General features: G+C 40.3%; 1 protein-coding gene across 2 annotated transcripts in view; it reads left to right on the top strand.

Annotated features, from left to right (window-relative positions):
• Positions 1-6,442: 6,442 nt before the first annotated feature.
• Positions 6,443-16,685, top strand: part of LOC115148600 (double C2-like domain-containing protein beta) — a 363,678-nt gene continuing 353,435 nt past the window's right edge. The window contains exons 1-2 of one of the 2 annotated variants that reach the window (XM_029690640.1): positions 6,443-6,696; positions 11,075-11,164. The gene's annotated coding sequence lies outside the window, so the exon portion shown is untranslated. The remainder of the gene's footprint in view (positions 6,697-11,074; positions 11,165-16,685) is intronic. The other variant, XM_029690641.1, reaches the window with a different exon arrangement.

Consider the following 16,685-nt stretch of genomic DNA (forward strand, 5'->3'; position numbering starts at 1 on the left):
GGGGAGAAGGGCCATGGTCAGAGAGGTGACCAAGAACCCGATGGTCACTCTGACAGAGCTCCAGAGTGCCTCTGTGGAGATGGGAGAAACTTCCAGAAGTACAACCATCTCTGCAGCACTCCACCAATCAGGTCTTTATTGTAGAGTGGCCAGACCGAAGCCACTCCTCAGTAGAAGGCGCATGACAGCCTGCTTGGAGTTTGCCAAAAGGCACCTAAACAACTCTCAGACCATGATAAACAAGATTCTCTGGTCTGATGAAACCAAGGTCGAACTCTTTGGTCTGAATGCCAAGCTTCATGTCTGGAGGAAACCTGGCACCATCCCTACAGTGAAGCATGGTGGTAGCAGCATCATGCTGTGGGGGTGTTTTTCAGCGGCAGGGACTGGGAGACTAGTCAGGATTGAGGGAAAGATGAACAGAGAAAAGTACAGAGAGATCCTTGATGAAAATCTGCTCCAGAGAGCTTAGGACCTCAGACTGGTGCGAAGAGATTTCGCTGCATCCGCAATAACATCTGAGAAACACCTGTGTGACCAATACAATTTCAACATGACAACAACCCTAAGCACAAAGCCAAGCAACTGGAATGCTTTTCCAACAGTCTTGAAGGAGTTCCTACATATGCTGAGCACTTGTTGGCTGCTTTTCCTACACTCTGCGGTCCTACTCATCCCAAACCATCTCAACTGGGTTGAGATCGAGTTATTGTGGAGGCCAGGTCATCTGATGCAGCACTCCATCACTCTCCTTCTTGGTCAAATAGCCCTTACACAGCCTGAAGGTGTGTTTTGGGTCATTGTCCTGTTGCAAAACAAATGATAGTCCCAATAAGCACAAACCAGATGGGATGGCGTATTGCTGCAGAATTCTGTGGTAGCCATGCTGGTGAAGTGTGCCTTGAATTCTAAATAAATTATCCACAGTGTCAGCAGCAAAGCACCCCCACACCATCACACCTCCTCCTTCATGCTTCACGGTGGGAACCACACATGCGGTGATCATCCGTTCACCTACTCTGCATCTCACAAAGACACGGCGGTTGGAACCAGAAATCTCAAATTTGGACTCAGCAGACCAAAGGACAGATTTCCACTGATCTAATATCCATTACTCATGTTTCTTGGCCCAAGCAAGTATTTTCTTCTTATTGGTGTCCTTTAGTAGTAGTTTCTTTGCAGCAATTTGACCATGAAGGCCTGATTAACACAGTCTTCTCTGAACAGTTGATGTTGAGATGTGTCTGTTACTTGAACTCTGTGAAACATTTATTTGGCCTGCAATTTATGAGGTGCAGTTAACTCTAATGAACTTATCCTCTGCAGCAGATGTAACTGTGGGTCTTCCTTTCCTGTGGCGGTCCTCATGAGAGCCAGTTTCATTATAGCGCTTGATGGTTTTTGCGACTGCACTTGAAGAAACTTTCAAAGTTTATTTTAAAATGTTCCATATTGACAGACCTTCCTGTCTTAAAGTAATGATAGACTGTCGTTTCTCTTTTCTTGTTTGAGCTGTTCTTGCCATAATATGGACTTGGTCTTTTACCAAATAGGGCTATCTTCTGTATACCACCCCTACCTTGTTACAACACAACTGATAAACGCATTAAGAAGGAAAGAAATTCCACAAATTAACTTTTAACAAGACACACCTGTTAATTGAAATGAATTCCAGGTGATTACCTTATGAAGCTGGTTGAGAGAATGCCAAGGGTGTGCAAAGCTGTCAACACGGCAAAGGGTGGCTACTTTGAAGAATCGCAAATATACAATATCTTTTAATTTAACACTTTTCCAGGTTACTACATGATTCCATAATTGTTATTTCATAGTTTGGAACTCTTCACTATCATTCTACAATGTAGAAAATAGTAAAAATAAAGAAAAAACCTGAGTTGGTGTGTCCAAACTGTTGACTGGTACTGTATATGTAAATACAGTTCCTTCAGAAAGTATTCACACCCCTTGACGAAAAACGGTATTACACATTATTGGGTAATGGTTGTGTACTGTCTGTATTCCTGCTGTAGCAGCATGGTGTAGAATATGAGACATCTCACAGACACACGTTAGCTAGCTAGCTAGCTACAACACACAGGTATAGCTACTCCAAGACTAATGAGTCATCAAGCCAAAGTCATTACTCTCTGAAATCATCATCAAAACATGTATCAATTTTTGCTCGTAATGAGAGGCACTGATGCTAGTTAGCTAGCTAGCTATAACATTAGACTACAGTGCATTTTAGGTATAGCAAACAATAAAGCTTGGTAGCTAAAATAGCTTGGCTTGTAGTGGTTCTAGCAAGCCCTGTTAAGGCCGAATCAATTACCAAATTGCACTGTACTGAACAACACTGCCTCGGTTAAAAGAGAGATTATATTTCTGGCCAGCTACAGACAACAAACTACTTGTTTGTCATTTACCCTCCTGAGACCAGCCCCTACTTGCTGGTCTTGCAAATTATTTTTCTCGCCGTCTCAACTCCTTATCAGTGTATTCCATCTCAAATAAATATGTCTGTATGCTCCTATGTAAAAGAACATTAAAACAAATGTAGTCGTCCAGCTCTTCTTGGAAAGAGGAATCATCAGAAGCAGCCATTGTAGCTAATTATTTAGCAGTCTCGGATAGACAGTGAGCCTGTAAACTAGTACCGCCTCCGTTTTGAAAAGCCTGCATTTGAGGTTAGGAACAAGGAAGTACGGCTCCCATCAGGCTGTAGTCATTACAAAGCCATATAACATGTGTCAACCTAGATATACTGCAATGTCTTGGCAGATAGGAACATTCTTGAGTCAAGTCCAATGGCTCTATTGAACAAGGACAACCATATCTACTTGTGTGATCGTGCAGCCGGTGAAACACAAAGGCTACAATAATTGATACAAAACATGACTCCCATTTTTACATGGGAGCAGCAGGCTCAATCAACCAATGACTTCATTGTTTGAATACCCCCGGTGTGAAAATGCAAAAATACAGATTTAGTACATACTTATGTCTGAAACATAATTATGTAGGGAGAGTGGAAAAACACCCAAATAGTGTCTAGCAGTGAAGTTTCCCTTTACTGTAATGGATTTCCATAGCATTTTCAACTCTAAAGTCGTGGCCAAAAGTTGAGAATGACACAAATATTATTTTTCACAAAGTCTGCTACCTCAGTTTGTATGATGGCAATTTGCATATACTCCAGAATGTTATGAAGAGTGATCAGATGAATTGCAATTAATTGCAAAGTCCCTCTTTGCCATGCAAATGAACTGAATCCCCAAAAAACATTTCCACTGCATTTCAGCCCTGCCACAAAAGGACCAGCTGACATGTCAGTGATTCTCTCGTTAACACAGGTGTAAGTGTTGACGAGGACAAGGCTGGAGATCACTCTGTCATGCTGATTGAGTTCGAATAACAGACTGGAAGCTTCAAAAGGAGGGTGGTGCTTGGAATCATTGTTCTTCCTCTCTCAATCATGGTTACCTGCAAGGAAACACGTGCTGTCATCATTGCTTTGCACAAAAAGGGCTTCACAGGCAAGGATATTGCTGCCAGTCAGATTGCACCTAAATCAACCATTTAGCGGATCATCAAGAACTTCAAGGAGAGCGGTTCAATTGTTGTGAAGGCTTTAGGGCGCCCAAGAAAGTCCAGCAAGAGCCAGGACCGTCTCCTAAAGTTGAGTCAGCTGTGGGATCGGGGCACCACCAGTACAGAGCTTGCTCAGGAATGGCAGCAGGCAGGTGTGAGTGCATCTGCACACACAGTGAGGCAAAGACTTTTGGAGGATGGCCTGGTGTCAAGAAGGGCAGCAAAGAAGCCACTTCTCACCAGGAAAAACATCCGAGACAGACTGATATTCTGCAAAAGGTACAGGGATTGGACTGCTGAGGACTGGGGTAAAGTCATTTTCTCTGATGAATCCCCTTTCCGATTGTTTGGGGCATCCGAAAAAAAGCTTGTCCGGAGAAGACAAGGTGAGCGCTACCATCAGTCCTGTGTCATGCCAACAGTAAAGCATCCTGAGACCATCCATGTGTGGGGTTGCTTCTCAGCCAAGGGAGTGGGCTCACTCACAACTTTGCCTAAGAACACAGCCATGAATAAAGAATGGTACCAACACATCCTCCGAGAGCAACTTCTCCAAACCATCCAGGAACAGTTTCGTGATGAACAATGCCTTTTCCAGCATGATGGAGCACCTTGCCATAAGGCAAAAGTGATAACTAAGTGGCTTGGGGGAACAAAACATCAATATTTTGGGTCCATGGCCAGGAAACTCCCCAGACCTTAATCCCATTGAGTACTTGTGGTCAATCCTCAAGAGGCGGGTGGACAAACAAAACCCCAGAAATTCTGACAAACTCCAAGCATTGATTATGCAAGAATGGGCTGCCATCAGTCAGGATGTGGCCCAGAAGTTAATTGACAGCATGCCAGGGCGGATTGCAGAGGTCTTGAAAAAGAAGGGTCAACAATGCAAATATTCACTCTTTGCATCAACTTCATGTAATTGTCAATAAAAGCCTTTGACACTTATGAAATGCTTGTAATTATACTTCAGTATTCCATAGTAACATCTGACAAAAATATCTAAAGACACTGAAGCAGCAAACTTTGTGCAAATTAATATTTGTGTCATTCTCAAAACTTTTAGCCACGACTGTACTGATGGAATGTTGCGTCATATAGCGAATGTTCCCACTCTGGTTTTGGCATGTGCGCTCTAGCCAACAGATACAGTGCGGGTAGGCCACCTACCTACATGATGATGAGATTATTATGGATCAGAGAGAATTTTAATTTGCACCTTGCATCACCCTGTAAAGTTGATCATAATTTCTTTCATCTGTAGCTTTACCTAATAAACTCCATGCATTCCCAAGTCATAGTGGGGGAACCACACTACATATCATTTTGTGACTCCAAGTTTACTTCAATATGATGGTTATTATATCAATATTTGGGTTTCCATAATTCATTTTACAGACACAAAAGATCCCACCTTGTCTAGTGTATTTTGTTTTGTCAGTTAACCCACTGTTCCTAGGCTGTCATTAAAAATAAGAATTTGTTCTTAACTGACTTGCCTAGTTAAATAAAGGTAAAATAAATAAAAACGTTTCTGAGACTATGTTTCTGTCCTCCTGCAACATCCTTATTATGGAAGCTCATTCCCGCCACCAATTTATTTTACAAAATGTCAATACTATATAGTAATTTTGAGATACTATCTAAACATTTTGAGATACCATAATTTTTTGGGGGGGAAATCATAATTCTTTTTTGAGATAAATAAGTCGACATTACGAGTTAAACATTGAGATTCTAAGCTGAAATTTTGAGATAGTAGACCCTACTTATAAGATATATTTCTTAATTTGTAACATTGTTTGGTGATTTCTATGGAAGCCCATTCCAGCCACCCAAATATTTGTTTATGTCAATACTATCTACACATTTTGAGATACTATCAAAATAAATTATGCTTAAGTTGATATTTTGAGATAAGTAAGTCAAAATGTAAAAATAGTAGAACATACTTATAGGATATGTTTCTTCATTTGTAACATTGTATGGTGATTTCAGAGGTTGCACCACAGGTCCCAGAGTGATTATTAAGAAATAAACATGTACATTAAACACTAAACAATGTATTTATACTATTAGTGGACACACTTATGTATTCAGACTAGAGATGTGTCCACAAATATAATAAATACATTGTTTAATGTTTCATTTACATGTTTATTTCTTAATAGGCACTAAATACAATATTTGCATTATACACAATTATGATGACCGCAATGGATTTATAATCAATTCAAGAAGGTGATTTCCCACAATCAAAGTCCTGCAATATGAGCTAAGATGCTAATATTTGTGTAAACTCTACACAGTTTGCTCTGTGCGTGTCACTGAGTAGGCTGATACCCCATTTCATGGGTGCAGCATCCATAGGTTAGGGCCAAGGGCCTAGGCAGTACAATGCAGTATGAATGTCTGGAAAGACGAATGACTGGAAAGGTGATTTCCACAGTAAAAGTCCTGCAATAAGAGCTAACACACTAACATTTGTGTAAACTCTACACAGCTCTGCTCTGTGAGTGTCAGTGAGTAGTCGGATATCCCATTTCATGAGTGCAACATCCATTAGGCTGTACAGTGCACATAAGTATGCCTCAATGCAATTCTAAAGTCTAATTCATCTACAGTGCAATATCAACAGATTTTTTTGGGTCAAATTAACTAATTATTGTATTTTTATAATAACATTCCGACCTTGTTTAACATTATTTAGTCCAAATATGGCATGATTCCACTATTTGTATCCATTTGAATCACTTTCAATGGGTGACTTTTAATTTGAAGGCGAACAGCAAATTCCACTGGTGTGGCTAATCCTTATTGTGGCTAGCTTCACACGGGTAAGGTAGCTGAATAAGGAAGCATTAGAGCACTGCATGGTTGTCGTTTGCTCCCTGTGACACAAACAAATGCCCATATCTCTTCGAATACATTGACTAGAGGAAACAGTAGAAAAGTCCACCGTAGACTCCAAAGTCTCCTTGAATTGGATGTGTTTCATGGTAGCAGACCGGTGTTTTTGCGCCAGAGTTCACGTGAAGTTCCAGGAGCAGCTGGAGCAGAGAGAGTAAACCTGCAAGGACCCGCTAATAGCCCTCGGACACGCAGGTAAGATAAATTAACCTCTTCGTAGTATAGGAAGCTAAAGCAATGTTTTTTTGTGAGCTACAATTCATGGCACGTTATGCATAATACCTAAATGCATACAAACATTCACACTGGCCTGGAAAAGCCTACATATGTTCTTTTCATTCATCAGTATAATAGCTGGCTGAAGATTTGAGTGCAATGTTAATGTCATACAATACCTTTTTAACTGGAAAGGCTATTTTAGAGCGTAGAAAATGCATCATATTAGTACAGTACATAAACCACAAGAGACAGTGGATCCTGTGTAGCTGACTGTATAGGTAAAGTTGTTGTTTAGAAACGCGTCACGCTTAGGTTGTTTTAGCGGACTGAACTCCACTCCATGGTGAAACAAGCAATTAATGCAGGTAGATTAGCCTTCTGTCAGAGACATACCTGGGATGTGTTCATTACGGAAACCGTTCACCGTTTAAGAACCAAACGGGAGCAAAACGAGAGTTTATATTGGAGAAATGCAGGTAGGTCCCTATCCGTTCTGAATGCTTCTGTTGAATATACTTTTTGCAACAGAATCGCGGGAAGGAATACACCCTTGTTGAATCTATACAACGCTTGGGGTCTATTCATTATGCTTATTCTGTTGCAAAACGTTTCGTTTGCTGCAAAGTGTTTTGCAACAGAAACCTTTACTCCAACGGAAAACGTTTTGCAACAGAAATGAGAGTTCATAATGGACTAATTCAGGTAGGTCCCTGACGGTTCGTTCTGTTTGGTTCTTAAACCGTTAACGGTTTCCGTTGCCAGACGTAATCATTACACCCAGTGGCAATTTTAGCATGTAAATCTTGGTGGGGAAAACACAACACTAAACAATACATTAATTGCACAATAATAGTGACAAACGGTGCCCACAAACTGTTAGTGCCTACATAAAACTGCCAAAATAGCACAGCTTTCTTTTCAGCACATGGAGTGAATCCTTACCACTGCTACACTTGGCTATCAGCGACGCCTTGTCTGACAGCAAAACAGTTAATTCAGCCTCATTTACTGCCTTTTTAAAAACATAGCTGATATGGTGGACTTGCTTAAACAAATGTGGTTTCTACTGACAATTGAGATGTACAAACTATTGCAAAGGGAACGATCAGCGGAACATTTTGATTAAGACATTAATGAGCGAGCTAAGACAGAAGTAGTCAATACAACTATTTGTTCAGCACTTTTGAAATGAACAGCGACAGAATTCAGAACATGGGCCGTTCTTACAGTATTCTCCCAGTACACCAAGTCACAACTGTAGGATAAATAAAGGGGGCATATAAGCAGACCATGAAAGCACTTGCAATATTTTATGATGACATGTCTCTAAAACAGGCTATAGGCTACATGTGCATTACCAAGTCAGAACAGTAGGCTAAGTTATGAGGGGGAAAGGCAACAAATTATTAGGGTGAGGCACATGGGCTACTAACAAGTTACTACACAACATACACTTAGTATTACTTACTTAGCGACAGTATACATATCTCCCTGGCATATTACATAATTTATGCAGCAGCATACAAGACATTTGTATGTCTTATATGCGGCACGTAGCCTAGTGGTTAGAGCGTTGGGCCAGTAACCGAAAGGTTGCTAGATCGAATCCCCGATCTGACAAGGTAAAAATCTGTCATTCTGCCCGTGAACAAGGCAGTTAACCCACTGTTCCAAGGCTGTCATTTTAAATAAGAATTTTAAATAAGAAACTTTTCTTCAGCTTTGAAGGTCCCCAAGAACACAGTGGCCTCCATCATCCAGGCTGTATCACAACCAGCCGTGATTGGGAGTCCCATAGGGCGGCTCACAATAGGGGGAAAGGGGGATACCTAGTCAGTTGTACAACTGAAATGTCTCTTCCGCATTTAACCCAACCCCTCTGAATCAGAGAGGTGTGGGGGGCTGCCTTTATCAACATCCACGTCTTCGGTGCCTGGGGAACAGTGGGTTAACTGCCTTGCTCGGGCAGAACGACAGATTTTTTTTACCTTGTCAGCTCTGGGATTTGATCCAGCAACCTTTTGGGTACTGGCCCAATGCTCTAACCACTAGGTTACCTGCCACCACTGGCCCAGCGCTGTCCGGGTTTGGCCGGTGTAGGCCGTCATTGTATATAAGAATTTGTTCTTAACTGACTTGCCTAGTTAAATAAATAAATACAATGCTTAAATGAAAGAAGTTTGGAACCCCTAAGACTCTTAGAGCTGGCCGCCCGGACAAACTGAGCAATCGGGGAGAAGGGCCTTGGTCAGGGAGGTGACCAAGAACCCGATGGTCACTCTGACAGAGCTCCAGAGTTCCTCTATGGAGATGGGAGAACCTTCTTCCAGAAGGACAACCATTCAGCTATGTCAAGAATCCAGTGTATAAATACATATGTGGTGTATAAACAGTGTAACTAAATACAAGGTACAGTATGAGCTATGTCGGGAATATAATATTTTATTACTCAGTGTGAAACGGGAAGTGTCCAGTGGTTCAATGTCTCTATGGCATGGGACGGGACAGCAGCGTTGTGTGTGTGTGTGTGTGTGTGTGTGTGTGTGTGTGTGTGTGTGTGGGAAATAGCTGTTGTGTGTGTTGTGTGAATGAGCATGCATCACCTGGTAGACAGCTAGTGATGGTCTGGTAATAGAAGATGCTTTTAGTCTCTCGCTTTTGGCACTGATGCACCTTTACTGACTCTGTTTTCCAGATGGTAGCCTAGTAAACAGTCCATGGCTCAGATGACTGAAGGCCTTAAAGGAGAAGTTTTATTTTTTACTACCAAATCTATATTTTTGATGTAAATGGAATATTGTAGAAGGGTCCAGACATCTTTTTTGTATATTTTTTTAAGAAACTTACCCCAAACAGCAAATCACTTCCTCGTCCTTTGTTGTGTAGTATGTGGGCCCCGATAAAACATGAACAATGGCTTCAAAAACACCCAAATACATCCTTTTAGAAACAGCAAAGCTCTCAGTATAGTGATGCAGGTCTTCAGATGTTGTACACGTGAAATTGTGTCACTCCGAACTTTATCCGCAACGTTATATTCCATTTTGTTATGACTCAAATACTAACGTCTGTTTGGGTATTTCAATATTTAAATCACTGTGCCTATCCCTACAAGCAATAAAGTAAAAAATAACACTAAAATAAACAAAAGACTGCAAAGTAGCAACCATCGTTATCCCACCCTGTAAGATTTTGACGACAATTGTATTGCTTTGTGGTTGTATGTCCTAAAGGCAGCCTGTTTTGAGTAGGCCACAATATCATCCCTCTGGGACCACAGAGAGGTATGGGTCCTCAGGTAGAATTCACATTCAACCTCAATCAAAATAGAGTTAATTTGATACATACATACATACATGCATGCATGCATACAGTGAGTGTACAACACATTCTAAACACCTGATCTTTCCATTACAGACTGACCAAGTGAATCCAGGTGAAAGCTATGATCACTTATTGATCTTGTTAAATCCACTTCAATGTGTATATGAAGGGGAGGAGACAGGTTAAAGAAGGATTTTTTTTAAGCCTTGAGGCAATTGAGACATGGATTGTGTATGTGTGCGATTCAGTGGGTGAATGGGCAAGACAAAAGATGTAAGTGCCTTTGAACGGGGTATGATGATAGGTGCCAGGCGCACCGGTTTGAGTGTGTCAAGAACCACAACAATGCTGGTTTGATACACACAGTTTCCCGTGTGTATCAAGAATGGTCCACCACCGAAAGGACATCCAGCCAACTGTGGGAAGTATTGGATTCAACATGGGCCAGCATTCCTGTGGAATGTTTGACACATTGTAGAGTCCATGCCCTTACAAATTCAGGCTTTTCTGAGAGCAAAAAGGGTGCAACTCAATATTAGAAAGTTGTTCCTAATGTTTTGTACAGTCAGTGTATAATTTGTATATCATCCCTCTGGGTCCTCAGATACAATTCACATTCAACCTCAATCACGTAAAGCCATGGCATGCAAATTACAATAACAGACGAGTTACAAGAATTGAAAGGAACACTGTCACATTTCATTTCAATGACTTGCATGCACAAAGAGCCCTCCCCAAATAAGATCAATGAGTCTCTCGGAATTGTTGGAAAGAGCATGTCAATGGTAACCGTGTTAGCCTTTTCCTGTCGGCTGGTGTTAGCTGGAGAGCCATGGCACTGCTTTTGTTATCCCAGTCAATCACCGCAGTCTGTTTTGGAAGGAACGGAATGTTTCTGCAAGGAATTGTTCTTCTGTCATGTGTCCAGCCTGTCAGACAAGGCAGGAAGGCTGTGAACTATTTATAAGAGCTCAACCCCTGACTTCACTGTTTCCTCCTTTTCCTCGCTCTCACCGTTATTTGTTCACAGGCCTAGCCCGTGGCAAGGCGATTTAACTGCAAGGCGATTTAACCGGCTCTCGTAGACCTCGCTCGTTCAAAGGAAGGGGGGAGTTTCCAGGTAAACATTTTCTCTCTCTTAACTTTACTCTGTTTGCCAACATCTTTTGTGCTGTGGTTTTTGTGTGGGACCTGGGTTGTCTTGAACAGATGCCAAGGCAGATTTTCCCCATGAAAAGATGCAGAGAGTGATTGCCCCAGAGCTAAAGCACTTTAGTTTAGTTCATGGAAAGAGTGTTTGATTAGGTTGAGGTGCACTCTGAATCAGTCAGGCATTACTGCCAGATAAGAGCCATTGATGACTGCTTTAATGTTGCTCTGTTTCATGACCTGTGATGGATTAGAAAATGAATCCAATTGGTTGGTAAAAAATCTTCCCTTGTGATTCAATACGTGCACTGAAATTTGATGTAAATCACAAGTTGCCTGGTGACTCAAACTACATTCATCTGCTGCTCTGTTCGCTTCATAATTCAGTCTGAGACTGCCATCGTTGAAGTCCTTTTTAGTGATGTTTAAATGAGGGGTGTTGTGCAAAACAATGTCATCAGCAATTGGATCATCAAACCAATCCAAGTATCAAAGCCAATGACACATTTTCAAAACGCTGCTTTACCCATGTGTTCTAGCCCTGGCCCAACCCATCGGCTTCTGGAACCAATCAGAACAGTTAACATCTGTCTGCGTTCTAGAAATAATCGAGGAGGTACTAAGATCCAGACTAATTAGGGAGAAGAAAGTAACGTCCATGGGTGTGGCATAGCGTTTGGCCGGAGCAAGGAGTTTGGGTAACCAGGCAACATCACAAGGCAGTGTAACTCAAAAGGAGGAACACATGGAGAAGCATAGAGAGAGTGTGCTTTACTTTGTGTAAGATTGAGCATATCTCTTTGTATGCAAATAAATCATTAAACTAGAAAAGGAAGTGTCAGTAGAAACTTTGTTTGCTCAGCTAGCTGAAAGTATTATTATTATTAATGGTAGTGGGAGAGGTTTTACACAGTTGACAGCTCTGTCTATTTTTGAGATATGAGATAAACCAATGAAAAGTAAATATTTGGTGACCATTGAAACCAATGTTCCAATGTTGATTAATACAACTTTAAATGCTTACAGTTTAAAAAGTATGGCCGAACAGTTATCAAATGCTGCAATGAAGCAGCTAAAGTAATAAAAAGGCTACCCAAAACGTTTGACGCAAGTTAAACAATTTAAAGGCAATGCTACCAAATACTAATTGAGTATGTAAACTTCTGACCCACTGGGAATGTGATGAAAGAAATAAAAGCTGAAATAAATCATTCTCTCTACTATTATTCTGACACTTCACATTCTTAAAATAAAGTGGTGATCATATGTATGTATGTATGTATGTATGTATGTATGTATGTATGTATGTATGTATGTATGTATGTATGTATGTATGTATGTATGTATGTATGTATGTATGTATGTATGTATGTATGTATGTGTGTGTGGAGTAATCAGGAAGGTGATAGTCCAGGTGTGCCTGATGATGAGGCACAGGTGTGCATAATGATGGGTAGCCAGGGCCGGTGGTTAGTAAACCGGTAAAGTCAATGCTGGAGGGGAGGAGCAGGAGTAGACGTGACAATGTCATTGTTTGACTCCAAGTTTACTTCGATATGATGGTGATTATATCAATATTTGCGTATAAATGTGTTTCCACTGCCATTTCTCACATACTTAATTTTACACACACAAAAAGATCCTATCATATCAAAGGAACAATTTGTACCAACATTTCCTGTTTTCATCAGCCCGGTTGTGAATTTTTTCATGCCTCAGGTAATTCATCCGAATGAAATGATTGGATGGAAACCTGGTTACTGACTTGGCATATTCAGTCTGAAACCTGTAAATGTGTGTTGTGTTTATTGTGTGTGTGTGTCCTGATGAATTGTACTGTGTTTGTTTGCTTTGCTCTAACCATACTTAATGTAGTCAGCTGGGCCTGATGCCAAAGCACTAATGTGGAACAAAGGCCATTAGGTGGGTTGGAAATGTAAATAGAGTTAATTGCTCAGCGATAAACAAGGACATGGCGGCTTCTCTCAATGACATGGCATTATACGCTTATAGCCATAGAGTGTTAGTGGTGGGGAGTACAACTGGGCAATATGGACAAAATCCATATCGCGATAAATTGCCTAAATTACTGCAATAACGACAAATAGAAAGTTTAACATTATTCTGCACCACAGTTTATTTTATTCTTTATGATCCTTTAAACTACTACTACTACTGGTTTAATTGCTGTAGCCATCAATTGTCCCATTAACAGTCACCGTTATTAGCAAACTTATTTCATTTCAAACTTCACATTTCTCTAATATAGGTTACTTATCGTAATGAATGATATTAATCAAATGCCTCCAAAAAGTGATCGGTACAGTCAATGTCGATCATTTTCCTTTTATCGTCCCGTCTGTAGTAGGGAGGTTGTAAGTAGAGGTTGACCGATTAATCGGAATGGCCGATTAAGTAGGGCCGATTTCAAGTTTTCATAACAATGGGTAATCGATATTTTTGGCCGGCAATTTTTTTTTTTTTAAAACATTTTTTTTATTTATTTATTTTTTACACCTTTTATTTAACTAGGCAAGTCAGATTAAAAACACATTCTTATTTTAAATGACAGCCTAGGAACGGGGGTTAACTGCCTTGTTCAGGGGGGATTCGGGGATTCGTTTTTGCAACCTTCTGGTTACTAGTCCAACGCTCTAACCACCTGCTTTACATTGCACTCCACGAGGAGCTTGCATGGCAGGCTGACTACCTGTTACGCAAGGGCAGCAAGAAGCCAAGGTAAGTTGCTAGCTAGCATTAAACTTATCCTATAAAAAAACTATCAATCTTAACATAATCACTAGTTAACTACACATGGTTGATGATATTACTAGTTTATCTAACGTGTCCTGCGTTGCATATAATCGATGCGGTGCCTGTTAATTTCTCATTGAATCACAGCCTACTTCGACAAACGGGTGATGATTTTAACAAGCGCATTTGCGAAAAAAGCACTGTCGTTGCACCAATGTACCTAACCATAAACATCAATGCCTTTCTTTAAAATCAATATATATTTTTAAACCTGCATATTTAGTTAATATTGCCTGCTAACATGAAATTGTGTCACTGCTCTTGCGTTCATTGCCTGGCTCGTTGCGAACTAATTTGCCAGAATTTTACGTAATTATGACATAACATTGAAGGTTGTGCAATGTAACATGAATATTTAGACTTAGGGATGCCACCCGTTAGATAAAATACGGACCGGTTCCGTATTTCACTGAAAGAAAAACGTTTTGTTTTCGAGAGAGTTTTCGGATTCGACCATATTAATGACCTAAGGCTCGTATTTCTGTGTGTTTATTATAATTAAGTCTATGATTTGATAGAGCAGTCTGACTGAGCGGTGGTAGGCACCAGCAGGCTCGTAAGCATTCATTCAAACAGCACTTTCATGCGTTTTGCCAGCAGCTCTTCGCAATGCATTGCGCTGTTTATGACTTCAAGCCTGTCAACTCCCAAGATTAGGCTGGTGTAACCGATGTGAAATGGCTAGCTAGTTAGCGGGTGCGCGCTTATAGCGTTTCAAACGTCACTCGGTCTGAGACTTGGAGTAGTTGTTACCCTTGCTCTACATGGGTAACACTGCTTTGAGGGTGGCTGTTGTCGATGTGTTTCTGGTTCGAGCCCAGGTAGGAGCGAGGAGAGGGACGGAAGCTATACTGTTACACTGGCAATACTAATGTGCCTATAAGAACATCCAATAGTCAAAGGTATATGAAATACAAATCGTATAGAGAGAAATAGTCCTATAATAACTACAACCTAAAACTTCTTACCTGGGAATATTGAAGACTCGCGTTAAAAGGAACCACCAGCTTTCATATGTTCTCATGTTCTGAGCAAGGAACTTAAATGTTAGCTTTTTTACATGGCACATATTGCACTTTTACTTTCTTCTCCAACACTTTTGTTTTTGCATTATTTAAACCAACTTGAACATGTTTCATTATTTATTTGAGGCTAAATAGATTTTATTGATGTATTATATTAAGTTAAAATAAGTGTTCATTCAGTATTGTTGTAATTGTCATTATTACAAATAAATAAAAAGAATTGGCCGAATAATCGGTATCGGCTTTTTGGGTCCTCCAATAATCTGTATCGGCGTTGAAAAATCATAATCGGTCGAATAGATTTTATTGATGTATTATATTAAGTTAAAATAAGTGTTCATTCAGTATTGTTGTAATTGTCATTATTACAAATAAATAAAAAGAATTGGCCGAATAATCGGTATCGGCTTTTTGGGTCCTCCAATAATCTGTATCGGCGTTGAAAAATCATAATCGGTCGACCTCAAGTTGTAAGTGTTAGCGAGGGGAAAGATAGTATTAAAAAGTCAGTGTTCATAAATTTCATTTTTAAGTTGTCTAAAGTCGATCGTGACCTGGTCAGTTTCTAGAAGACTTATAACATACTGTGTTTCTCAGCGGCCCTGTCTTTTCCTATTAGTGCCAATGAAACATAAAAAGCGAGGAGAGGTTGCTACTTTCAATTCAACAGATTAACGACCTACCCACAATGATGGACTTTTAAAGGCAATAGCCCCAATGTTTATGGAAATTACGTTCGCTGTAAATGTTACTGCATATGTCAGCTTATGTCGAAATCACCTTTAGAAGTCCATCGCATTGTACAGGTTTTTTCAAGGGTTTTATCATTGTTGTTTTTATTTTTAGTTTGAATTCAACTTTCCTTAAAGGACCTCCCAAGAGGATGTTGTCGCCACTATTTCTACGTAATTTTACATTTAGTTTCCTCCGCCGATGAATGGCGAAGGCTACTTATACCTATTCAGGATTTGAGTTTGGGAATTTCCACGTGGAGTTGATAAATAAAAACAAATGGGGCACCGACAGCTGTTGCTGTAGCTAGGTAGCTAGCTATCTTGCTAACCTTATCAAGCAAGCTAATGTTATCTGCTGTTGCTGTTTTTTTATTTGTTTTATTTACTAAACCGTAATCAAAATATTAGCCTGCTGGCTCTATGGCTGGTTCTGGAGCTGGATTTGTCATAAGCATTGATTTAGGGAACACTTTCCACAGATGGAAACCACTGGCCTATCTTTTACTTAGCTATCTATTGTTATCTCAAGTTTTGGCATCTTCCATAAATTGCAGCCATGATTCCACCACAGAACAATAGAAAGAATAAGATGAAGCTCCAGTAATAAAGGTTAAATAAGATGATGATGATGATGATACTACATTCTAAATTAATCAGTGTCACCAGCAAAACACCCCCACACCATCACACCTCCTCCGCCATGCTTTACGGTGGGAACCACACATGCAGAGATCATCCGTTCACCTACTCTGCATCTCACAAAGACACAGCGGTTGGAACGAAAAATCTCAAATTTGGACTCATCAAACCAAAGGACAGATTTCCACCAGTCTAATGTCCATTGCTCGCGATTCTTGGCCCAAGCAAGTCTCTTCTTCTTATCGGTGTCCTTTAGTCGTGGTTTCTTTGCAGCATTTTG

Source organism: Salmo trutta, chromosome 15 (assembly GCF_901001165.1).
Source record: "Salmo trutta chromosome 15, fSalTru1.1, whole genome shotgun sequence".
Taxonomy (NCBI): domain Eukaryota; kingdom Metazoa; phylum Chordata; class Actinopteri; order Salmoniformes; family Salmonidae; genus Salmo; species Salmo trutta.